Source organism: Leptodactylus fuscus, chromosome 3 (assembly GCF_031893055.1).
Source record: "Leptodactylus fuscus isolate aLepFus1 chromosome 3, aLepFus1.hap2, whole genome shotgun sequence".
In the NCBI taxonomy this organism is placed as follows: domain Eukaryota; kingdom Metazoa; phylum Chordata; class Amphibia; order Anura; family Leptodactylidae; genus Leptodactylus; species Leptodactylus fuscus.
The window spans coordinates 71,945,455-71,958,086 of NC_134267.1; positions in this window are offsets into that span (position 1 = coordinate 71,945,455).

Below are 12,632 nucleotides of genomic sequence, written 5' to 3' on the forward strand. Positions count from 1 at the left end.
TTAGTATTCCTATTCCAAAAGGAACAGATTCCCAGCTATGGACAGCGCTGTTTCGGCCTTTTGGGCCTCCTCAGCATAGCGCAGGGATACTGATTTGGCAGAGTGAGAGACTATAGACCAGAGTCAGGGGATACAGTATGCCATCTATATTGACAAATACATCTGCTCCACATAAATGCACCTTTAATGGACACATATGACATGTTCTTATACATAAAAAATATGTAGTGGTGCTGAATTTACCAGCACAGACAATGCATTGCGATTCACAATACATCACCTGTGGTAACATTCCACTTTGCTGTAAGTATTTGGTAATGGTATAGATTGTATTCAGGCACCAAAACAGAATGTCTATCAATGTACAGTGCAGTGCAAAAGTTTTAGACAGGCATAGAAAAAAAATGCTGCAAAGTAAGAATGTTTCAAAAATCAAAGTATTAATAGTTTGTTTTGTTAATTAAGAAACGCAAAGTAATCAATATTTGGTGTGCCCACCCATTTACTTTAATATTTATATCATTAGTTCTTCTAGGTACACTTGCTTTTCTAACTAACCATGGATCTTAAATCCTTCTGTCTCCATGTAATGTCAGAGAGATTTGATAATATCGAGATGAAGGCTAAGTGGGGCTTCTATGCTGAAGATAGTTGGTAATTACATTGGTTGTAATTGTTGTCTATGGTTTAGTTTTCTTGGTGCTTCTTCAAATTTGCTGTACTGTCAGAGAGGCGAGTCACTGGCTCCACATTTATTGTGCCGCAGGACAACTCTGAGCATACAGCCAATGTCATTAGCAACTATCTTCAGTATGTACAAGGCCAAATACCCCAATCTGATATACATTTTAGTGCATACTAATTTGTTATGCAAATTACAAGTTCTTCCCAGACTATTGAATTATTATGGGATTAAGATCTGATTCACTTGCTGATTTATAGTTCTCTTTCATACATAAGCCACAGGAATGAATCGAAAGTATAGGAGACATTTTTTCTTTTCATGTTTTTTATTTTAATGAAATCAATTATTACTTTTAGCTTTCATTTACTGTATGCTTCAATTATTTTATCTGTATTTCCCAATTCATAGTCTGTCCTTTAGTTCTTCTGTCTCTACAATGACATGGAATTGTGGTATTCTTCCGATTTTAAAATTAATTAAAAATTCAATGCTCAAAAAATAAAATCCCTATCTGTAGCATTAACTGTAGTCTCAAAAACATGAAATGGGCTGGATGGTAAAAATCTTAGCTATACTGTACAATAGAATACGCGAGGCGTTTTTTGTGCTTATTTTGTGCTTATTTTTACGGCTGTAAAAAGACGTTTCCATTGAGTTCTATAGTAAAATACACCTGTATTTTTATGCCCGTAATTTTACGTCTGTAAAATAACGGACGTAAAATTACGGACGTAAAAATAAAGGCGTATTTTACTATAGAACTCAATGGAAACGTCTTTTTACAGCCGCAAAAATAAGCACAAAATAAGCACAAAAAAATTTATATATTTAATTATTTTTTTTTAGTAAAACCTTCATTTTACCCTAAAATGTTCATGTTCACTAGGGGTTAAAGGAGAAAAAGACCCACCAACTAGTACAGCTCTACTAAGATCTTTCCAGGACTAACTTAAAGTAATAGCGAGCACTGCACCCCTTGTTCCATCAACTACAGCGACATGGGATACCTTACTGCTGGGGCTTCCGCTTTAGCTTATGCACCTGCAGAAACAGTCTTACTGCAGGTCCCTAAAGAACTAATAGCGTTCTTCCAGCTCCAGATCTTCCAGATTGACAAGCCACTTATATTCTTCCCCTTCCTCCCACCCACTCACCTGGGAGCAACCTAGATGAAGAAGTTGCACTCCAGAGATCCAGAGGATGATCGCTGAACCTTACATTCTTGAGCATTATTTTCTGTTGACTTTAGGAACACTTACTAATGACCAACATGATACTTATTGTTTGTTGTGTGTGTTTTATTCTGTGAACTAATGGGCCATAGACCCTCTTTTCAACTCCTAAGCATATTCTATGGCCTTTTTATAAGATTTGTAGTATTGAATTCTCTTCCCCCAGCCAATTTCTTCTACCCTTTCGCCTTCTCCTATGTAAGTCTGACTATGTACCTGAGTATTGTTCTGTACGGTTCTATTAGTTAAATGTGCCCTAGAGACTGTCACACACCCCTTATGGAATTTTTCTTTCCTCATCTCCCTACTGGGATTGCTGATGTGCTACATTTTTGGCAATCCCATCTGACAAGGCTTCCACTCAGTTCAACCCATGATTATATGGATACTTATGAGATGTCTTTTTTTTTTTTTTTTTTTTTTTTGTTATAACTGTTGTCTTTCCTTTGACAGTACTACTGAAGTTTTCTCCCATACATTGAGGAGCTCTGCACATCTAGCTTGAGCCTCCTTCTGTAACTCCGTGCACTCACCTGGCCGCATATTCCAACCTTATTCATCAAAGGTTATATTTCTTATAATAAATGTTAAGGGGCTAAATTAAACACCGCTTGATGCTATAGGAAATTCGTAGGTCCCAAGCCGATAAAGTATTTCTACAGGAGACACATTTAGGCCTTGAAGGAACCTTTAATTTATGAAAACATTGGTTTTCTGTAGCAATCACAGAACACGCCCCTAACACAATGTCAGGGCTGATGGTGCTGATGTTTAAGTCATCTCCCTTTCAAATCCATAAAATTGAGACTGCCCTTAAAAGCAGATTTGTAGTGGTCTATGGATCTTTGTATGACCTTTCTGTAATATCTATGCCCCTAACTCTGAACAGTTGATTTCTTGTATCAGTCTTGCGGGGGTTGGCCTTTATCCTATGGGGTGACTTTAACATGCCCCTTTCAGATAACAGAAATAGGATGTCTCTCTCCTCCATCTCCATCCCGAATTAAACATTACATTTGTTCTAGAGCTGTTGCAAGCTGATATGCCTCTATGATCTCTAAGACCTCTGGAGGATTAATAGAGACTTTCTATTCCCACCCACACCTGCATTGATGACTTTTGGAAATATTTTGACCCCAAGGGCTCTTCTTTCAGCTGACATAGGCCCTATCTACTGGTCAGCTACATTTAATTGTGGACCTTAACCTCAAAAAACTACCCCCACAGCCAGCGCCATACCTCTAAAGAGTCTATTGTGCCACTGTGGGGCATAATATAGGCTGCAGGGGCCGCTGTGGTATATATACAGTGCCTTGCGAAAGTATTCAGTCCCCTTGAACTTTTCAACTTTTTGCCACATTTCAGGCTTCAAACATAAAGGTATAAGATTTTAATTTTATGGGAAAGAATCAACAAGTGGGAAACAATTGTGAAGTGGAACGAAATTTATTGGATATTTTAAACTTTTTTAACAAAGAAAAAACTGAAAAAAATTGAGCGTGCAAAATTATTTGGCCCCCTTGTGTTAATAGTTTGTAGCAAAACCTTTTGCTGCGATTACAGCTGCAAGTTGCTTGGGGTATGTCGCTATCAGTTTTGCACATTGAAAGACTGAAATTCTTGCCCATTCTTCGATTGGATTCAGGTCTGGACTTTGACTTGGCCATTCTAACACCTGGATACGTTTATTTGTGAACCATTCCATTGTAGATTTTGCTTTATGTTTTGGATCATTGTCTTGTTTGAAGATAAATCTCCGTCCCAGTCTCAGGTCTTTTGCAGATTCCAAAAGGTTTTCTTCCAAAATGGTCCTGTATTTGACTCCATCCATCTTCCCATCAATTTTAACCATCTTCCCTGTCCCTGCTGAAGAAAAGCAGGGCCAAATCATGATGCTGCCCCCACCATGTTTGACAGTGGGGATGGTGTGTTCAGGGTGATGAGCTGCGTTGCTTGTATGCCAAACATATCGCTTGCATTGTGGCCAAAAATTTTGATTTTGGTTTGATCTGACCAGAGCACTTTCTTCCACATGTTTGGTGTCTCCCAGGTGGCTTGCGGCAAACTTTAAACAAGACTTTTTATGGATATCTTTGAGAAATGGCTTTCTTCTTGCCACTCTTCCATAAAGGCCAGATTTGTACAGTGTACGACTGATTGTTGTCCTACGGACAGACTCTCCCACCTCAGCTGTAGATCTCTGCAGTTCATCCAGAGTGATCATGGGCCTCTTGGCTGCATCTCTGATCAGTCTTCTCCTTGTTTGAGATGAAAGTTTAGAGGGAAGGCCGGGTCTTGGTAGATTTGCAGTGGTCTGATTCTCCTTGCATTTTTATATAATTGCTTGCACAGTGCTCCTTGGGATGTTTAAAGCTTGGGAAATCTTTTTGTATCCAATTCCGGCTTTAAACTTCTCCACAACAGTATCTCGGACCTGCCTGGTGTGTTCCTTGGTCTTCATTATGCTCTCTGGGCTTTAAACAGAACACTGAGCCCATCACAGAGCAGGTGCATTTATACAGAGACTTGATTACACACAGGTGGATTCTATTCATCATCATCAGTCATTTAGGACAACATTGGATCATTCAGAGATTCTCACTGAACTTCTGGAGTGAGTTTACTGCACTGAAAGTAAAGGGGCCGAATAATATTGCACGCCCCACTTTTCAGTTTTTTATTTCTTAAAAAAGTTTAAAACATCCAATACATTTCGTTCTACTTCACAATTGTGTCCCACTTGTTGATTCTTTCCCCAAAAATGAAAATTTTATATCTTTATGTTTGAAGCCTGAAATGTGGCAAAAGGTTGAAAAGTTCAAAGGGGCCGAATACTTTCGCAAGGCATTGTGTGTGTGTGTGTTGTGTGTGTGTGTTGTGTGTGTGTGTATATATATATATATATATATATATATATATATATATATACATATATATATAGGGTTGGGGATTTATCTAAACTCCTCCCTGTGCACGCTTCAACCCATGGCTATATGGCAATAGTGTAACACTCTGTCTGTTAGGTACAAAGTTACGTGATACTGAGGGGGGATTCTGATTTGCATAATTGCCTGAGGTGAGTATTTACAAAGGCATAGCCTACTCCAGCCTGAGCGCATCTAGGGATTGTGCAATTAGGAAGAATGTCCAACAGTGGACATGAACTAACATAGAAGTGGGTTACTTTTTCGCCATCTATATGGATTACATCTTTTATTATTAATTAGAGATGAGCGAGTAGTACTCGATCGAGTAGGTATTCGATCGAATACTACGGTATTCGAAATACTCGTACTCGATCGAGTACCACTCGCTATTCGAATGTAAACGTTCGATGCAGAACCAGCATTGATTGGCCGAATGCTATACGGTCGGCCAATCAACGCTGGTTCTTCTCCTACCTTTAGAAGTCTTCTCCGTGCAGCTTCCCTGCGGCGTCTTCCGGCTCTTCATTCACTCTGCCAGGCATCAGGCCTGGGCAGAGCCGACTGCGCATGTCCGCTTGTAGTCCAGGCCGATGCCTGGCAGAGTGAATGAAGAGCCGGAAGACACCGCAGGGACACTGCAAGGAGAAGACTGCTCGGAGGATCCAGCCCGACCCTCACTCGTGGACTTGGTAAGTATAATTTCATCGAACGTTGCCTACCCCTGAAACGAGCATTTTCCCCCCATAGACTATAATAGGGTTCGATATTCGATTCGAGTAGTCGAATATTGAGGGGCTACTCGAAACGAATAACGAACCTCGAACATTTTACCTCGCTCATCTCTACTATTAATATATTTGATGTTGTGTTTTAACATGGATTAATAAAAGTTATGTTTTAGAGATATCATCCAGTCTGTGAATTATGTTTAGTATAGTGGAGTGATTTATACCCTCTTTTAGCTTTGTGAAAGAAACCTATGAGGTATGGAGATAAGATATCAGAGAAAAGCTAGAAAGTATTAGAAAAGCCTAATGATATTTCAAAGACAAGATAATTCAGTAATGATTTCCTCCATCTCAAAAAGGTGTTGAGAGTGTTTGCAGCTGAGTTGAGGGAACTTTAGACTATGGATTTGAGGAAGACACTAATATCAGAATCAGTGGGTAGGTATGTAGAGGAATCTCTGTTTATATTGTATAGAGTTTCGTAATAAGCCCTGAAGTGCCGAGAAATTAATCTAGGATCAATTATTTTGTTTTCCTGTGAATCTAATAAGTATGCTGTGCAAGATTTGGCATGTCCCTGCTTAACCTTCCTAGCTAAGACTTGGCAAATTAAGTTTAATGTTGACAAATGTAAGGTAATGCACTTTGGTTGATGTAATAAAATGTATGATTATGTACTTAATAGTAAATTACTGGGTAAGACTGCCAATGAAAAAGACTTAGGGATTTTGGTGGACAGCAAGCTTACCTTTAATGACCAATGTCAGGCAGCTGCTGCCAAGGCAAATAAAATTATGAGATGCATCAAAAGAGGTCTAGATTCTCATGACCAGGACATAGTTATGCCTCTATACAAATCACTGGTACGGCCACACTTAGAATACTGTGCGCAATTTTGGGCCCCGATATACAAGAAAGACATAAGTGAACTTGAAAAAGTGCAAAGACGGGCAACCAAAATGATTAAGGGAATGGGTGAACTGGAGTACAACGATAGATTAACGAACTTGGGGTTATTCAGCTTAGAGAAAAGACGTCTACGGGGAGATCTAATAACAATGTACAAATACATGAAGGGACAGTACAAAGAACTTTCTAAGGATATTTTTACTCCTAGGCCAGTGACAGTGACAAGAGGACATCCTCTACGTCTGGAGGAGAGAAGGTTTCACCAGAAACATAGAAGGGGATTCTTCACAGTAAGAACAGCGAGGCTCTGGAACTCTCTGCCCCAGGAAGTGGTGATGGCGGATTCATTAAACAAGTTCAAAGAGGGCTTGGATGCCTTTCTTGAAGAGAAAAATATAACAGGTTATGGGTTCTAGATTTTAAGGACACGTTGATCCAGGGTTTTATACTGACTGCCAGATTTGGAGTCGGGAAGGAATTTTTTCCCCTGAAATAGGGCAATTGGCATGAGCCTCATGGGGTTTTTGCCTTCCCCTGGATCAACACTGTAGGGATTGTAGGGTTATAGGTTGGACTTGATGGACTCATGTCTTTATCCAACCTCATCAACTATGTAACTAACTATGTAAGTATGAGCTCACTTTATTGTTGTGGAGATAAGTTTGTAGTTGAAAATTCGAATGTTCTATTGCATTGAGTCTCGAAGTGATTGTAGACAAACCTAAAGCTTGCAGCTCTACAGAGAGGGCATAAGAAGCTGAGGATTTGTTTTATACCTTATGGGTGGCTAACTTATGCATAATGTTTTTAAAATCCTGCTCTTTCTTACGTTCGTGTTACGAGCAGAACTTTATAAGTACACTCCTCATAAAAGCCTTATGCACTTTTCATAGAGTATGGGGATTAGAGACAGAGCCCATATTAGTAAGGAAGAACTCCCTTCACAATAATATCCTGGTAATCTGGGTGATGAAGACTAGAGTCATTGATTCACCATTGAGATGGGGGAGGGGAACTAAAGGTCTCTTACATGTATAGAAATCTGACTACATAGTATCCCAATAGAGGTGGAGTCAGTTTGGAGTAAAGCGAGACAGATATGATGAAAAAATCCAATCGAAAATATGACCCAAGAGGGGGAAAAAAACAACTTATAGTCACTTAAGTTCCTCTGTAAAAATAACCCCAGAGAAGCAGGGAAATTTTCTGTTCCCTTTAGTGGAGTCCATAGTTCAATAGAGCTGATGGTTAAAAAAAAGTTCCAGCACACAAGTGTCTTCTCAGCAAAAGTAACTTTTAATTAACCATTAAAAATAAAATAACAAAACCCCATGATTAAAATGAAGCACCAGCTTATGCGTCTCAGAACAAAATACGCTCCTTAGTCATAGTATGTCAAAGGACAGAACAACCAGGAAATAGTGTCAAAGAGGTGAACATACCCGAAAATACCTGATGTAAAATTAACCCTCAGTGCACAGAACGAAAATACCACGACATCGGCACATAAACCCCCCCAGAAAAAAGTCCTTAAATCAATCAGTAAACAAACATGTACAAAACATGCATATAAATCATACATATAAATATTACGTTTAACAAAAACTATATTGAACATACCAAAAAAAGATGAAACCAGAAGGACCACATATTATTGATGACTACCTGTAATCCCACGGAAGAATATTATAGTCACATGATAAGATAGCCAAGTCTTACCGAGTAGAATGAACGGCTCCATACGTGACAAAATGCGACAATTTCAAAGACCAACCAGCGCTCTCTAGATGCAAAGAACAGCTTCATACTGCTTAGTAAAAAAAAAAAAAAAAACACTCCGATCACATAATAAGTTACATAGAAGACAGATGGCATATCATAGTTGTTGCAAAAATAGTAAAACCTCATAAAATTAAGAAAAATTATGAAACACTAAAAATTAACTTTTAATAATATTCTTTAAAAGTCGACCAATAACTAATGTATAAAAGATAGCTCAGAAGGCTCCAAAAAGGTCTAATAATCTAGCCAGAGTGCGTAGGGACACAGGCAGGTATATTACTGTGCAGAGGTCACACCTAAACCATAGAGCAAAATCGCTTATAATATATAGTGGGTATACTGTATATCAGTGGGTCTACCTGTATATAATCAACGGGTAGACCCACTGATGAATAATACACAGTGACCTATCTTAGGGTTGGTTCACACTAGCGTATGTATTCCATCCGGTCAGAGTCCGCATGGAGTCCCCCCGGACGGAATACAATCGCAATTTCAAGCGCTGTGCTGTCAAAGCGCACAGACCCCATAGACTATCATGGGGCCCGTGTGCTTGCCGCGCACTGCCCACATGAGATGATAAATTGGAGTTGATAAATTCTTTGAGGGGTGTAGTTACCACAATGGTATCACTTTTCAGGGCTTTCTACTGTACTAGTGCTTTAGGGGACCAGTGACACTCTTTTGCTGAGTTTCTGCATCTACATCTTTGGTATTTTTGTGCTTGGGAGAAATTGCATATCAAATTATGGTATGCATTTTTTTTCTTTAACCCTCTGTGAGATTCACCTCCATATAGTTGTAATTTTTGTGAAATGCTTAAAGGATTCAAAAATGCTCCCTAATGCTGTTTTGAAACCTTGAGGGAGAGGGGTGCAGTTTTGAAAATGAAGCGATTTATGAGGGGTTTTAAAATCCTCTATAAAGTGGAAGTGGTCTCTAAAAAATGGTTTTGGTCAACTTTCTTGTAAATCTGGCCTTGTCCAAAATAAAAGGACAATTAAATAAGAATGCAATATAAAGCATAGATCTGGTGTATAATATTTATTAATATATGTATGTGAGTATGACTGTCCAAAAAGCAGAACATTTCAGTTAAAATTGCGTCTTGTTTTCCCAAATTTTCATCAAATTTCCAATTTTTTCTTTAAATAAACAGAAAAAATATAGCTCAGAGTTTACCAATACCATGAAGGGTTGTGTCCTTAAGGCGTTTTTTGGCAGTCTTTAAGGGGTTATAGGAAGTTTGCCTGTGGCAAATTGGTTAGAGACCTACTCACAGTAGCTTGTAGATGTTTCTACAGTGTCCAAATATGCTATTGTTATTCAGCTTTGGAGCTCTATTCTCATGAAAATTACCTTTTTATTCCTATGCATGGAGTATTCATCAATAAGTTGCATGCACTCCAAAATGGTGTAAAAAAAAAACAAAAAAAAAAAACAACTCAACAAAGTTAACAAAAAACAAAACAAAAATGACTTCTGTGATGCAGCAATGACATGAAAAAATGTGTCGTCAAGGAGTTAAAATGTTACAAAGTTCCAACATGACTATTTTTCATACTGCTGTACATAAACATTATACCTACCCAGGAAATCTAATCAATTCAACTTCTATAGAAGGATATGCACTTGTAAGATGCAGGAGTACTTGTCTTTCCAAATCTTGCCAATGGGTTCAACTTGCTTTGAAAATAACCTGGACAACAAAACTAGTTAGAACTCAAGGGATCATGATATTCTTGTATAAAAATGTGAGCTGCTGTATCCTTGCTTCTTGAGATCTTAAAAGGTACATAGCTGCAAGGTCTCCAAAAATAACTAAACAAATGTGCATTGGTTCTATAGTGTATTGTGATACTTTAATTTGTCTTCATTACCAAGTCAGTAGGTGTGGGAATTATTACATGGTGGTTTCAAAATCAGAAATAACATCAGTTTTGATGTGAGGATTGTTGACAAAACTCCAATGGGCCCATTATAAGGCAGTGGGATCCATCAAGTGTCAGCGGTATCTGTTGTTGATGTAAAACCTGACGTATACATGAACAGAACTTTATTTCAATATATGGCTGCATTATGATTTATTCTGAGATTAAAATTGTCAGATTATATTTCACTCGATAATCAGACATAATCTTTTATTTGAAAAGAGAAAATGTAATACTATTCAGATATAACATTGAACCATATTTATATTTCAGCTTGGACAGATCATTTCCAGTACCTGTTTGTTCAGCTCTGTTAGATTAATCTACCATAAATTTTTCCAACCAGCATTTTTCCTGTCAATTAACTGATCCCTGGAAAAACCGGTATTGTGGTATAGTAATTGCAATGATAATGGTGATACAATGCCTTGTAAAACTTAAAAAAAACACAAACACACAATTGTATCAAACTAAATAGATTTTCAATTTGGTCACCAAATTTCAAGGCTCTTTTATTCCAACATTATACATAGAGAATGGGAGGAGCCTCATCATTTGACGCTCACCCCTTTGTACAGGTTGTCCCCTTAAGCAGCAGCTAAACAGTCATCAATCCTGTGTAACCCCCCCCCCCCCAGGCCCAAAACAACCCAGGTGGCCTGATGTGTGACGCCCTGTGTTACGCTCCCCTACAGTGATTCTCATGGTACGATCATCATGGCTCAATACCAAACCTAACTTCTTGCCGATCCCTAAATCTAGGGGTTCCCTCTTGCCCCTGCCTCTTGACTGTGTTCTTCTCTAACCCTTTAGGACCCTTTGTACTGCAAAAGCCTTCGTAGAGTCAACCTTCTGAGCTTTCAAAAAAAAAAATTAAAAAAATGGCACAACTGCCACCAACATGGTGGCCGTGCCTTTCATCGCTTCTTCCCTCTACATATTACCAACCAGGTTTCACAGGAATTGTACAGGATCTCTGTTCATTGCTGTTTAGGAAATCCTTACACGTTTTCCACTCCCGCTTGGCTGTAAAATTTGAGGTACCTACTTACAGGTGCAATGCTGCCAGACTGATACTGTTTGCATGGACATTCTGTTGCCCTGGATATTGTGGCACTCTGGCAGCTACACACGTCGACAAAATTGTTGGTACCCCTCATTTAATGAAAGAAAAACCCACAATGGTAACAGAAATAACTTGAATCTGACAAAAGTAATAAATAAAATTTATTTGCTTTTCAACGTGCTTCAACAGAATTTACAAAAATAAATAAAAAAAACTCATGAAACAAACCTGGACAGAAATGATGGTACCCTTAACTTAATATTTTGTTAGACAACCTTTTGAGGCAATCACTGCAATCAAATGATTGGTATACGTATCAATGACACTTCTGCACCTCTCAGCAGGTATTTTGGCCCACTCCTCATGAGCAAACTGCTCCAGTTGTCTTGGGTCTGAAGCTGCCTTTTCCAGACGGCATGTTTCAGCTCCTTCCAAAGATGCTCAGCAGAATTTAGGTCAGGGCTCATAGAAGGTCACTTCAGAATAGTTCAATGTTTCCCTCTTAGCCATTCTTGGGTGGTTTTAGCTGTGTGTTTTGGGTCATTGTCCTGTTGCAAGACCCATGACCTGCAAATAAGAACAAGCTTTCTGACACTGGGTAGTACATTTCTCTCTAGAATCCCTTGATAGTCTTGAGATTTCATTGTACCCTGCACAGATTCAAGACACCCTGTGCCAGATGCAGCAAAGCAGCCCAAGAACATAACAGAGCCTCCTCCATGTTTCGCAGTAGGGACAGTGTTCTTTTTAAGATATACTTCCTTTTCCATCTGTGAACATAGAGCTGATTTGCTTTGCCAAAAAGTTCAGTTTTTCTCTCATCCATCCATAGGACATTCTCCCAGAAGCTTTGTGGCTTGTCAACATGTAGTTTGGCAAATTCCAGTTTGTCAGATTCAAGTTATTTCTGAGACCATTGTGGGTTTTTCTTTCATTAAACGAGGGGTACCAACAATTTTGTCCACGTGTGTATTTATGGAAGCACTTTGGTTAGTAATTTTTATAAGTTCATTGTTTCACTATGTATAGAAGCATTGTCTGAAAATGATATTTTGTAAAAGGGAATTTTCTGGCCCACACTTTTGAAGTGGCAATCTCTGGCTGGTATTCAGCCCTGTTAACATTACTATTGACAGGTTTATTAATTGCTTTTTTAATTATTTGTGAAAAATATTCTATGTATTCTATGTTTTGGTACAGAGCATTTTTTGTAATATGCCAATTTTTACTCCCAATGTAGAGGATCTTAAAGAAAGGCTATCCAATGGCCATCCCTTTACTTAATGTTAATATGATTTTTAATGTGTAAAATAATAAACCATTGTCCCTGCCATCTGGCACTGCTGCAGCTATTACGGACTACTTTCTGGTG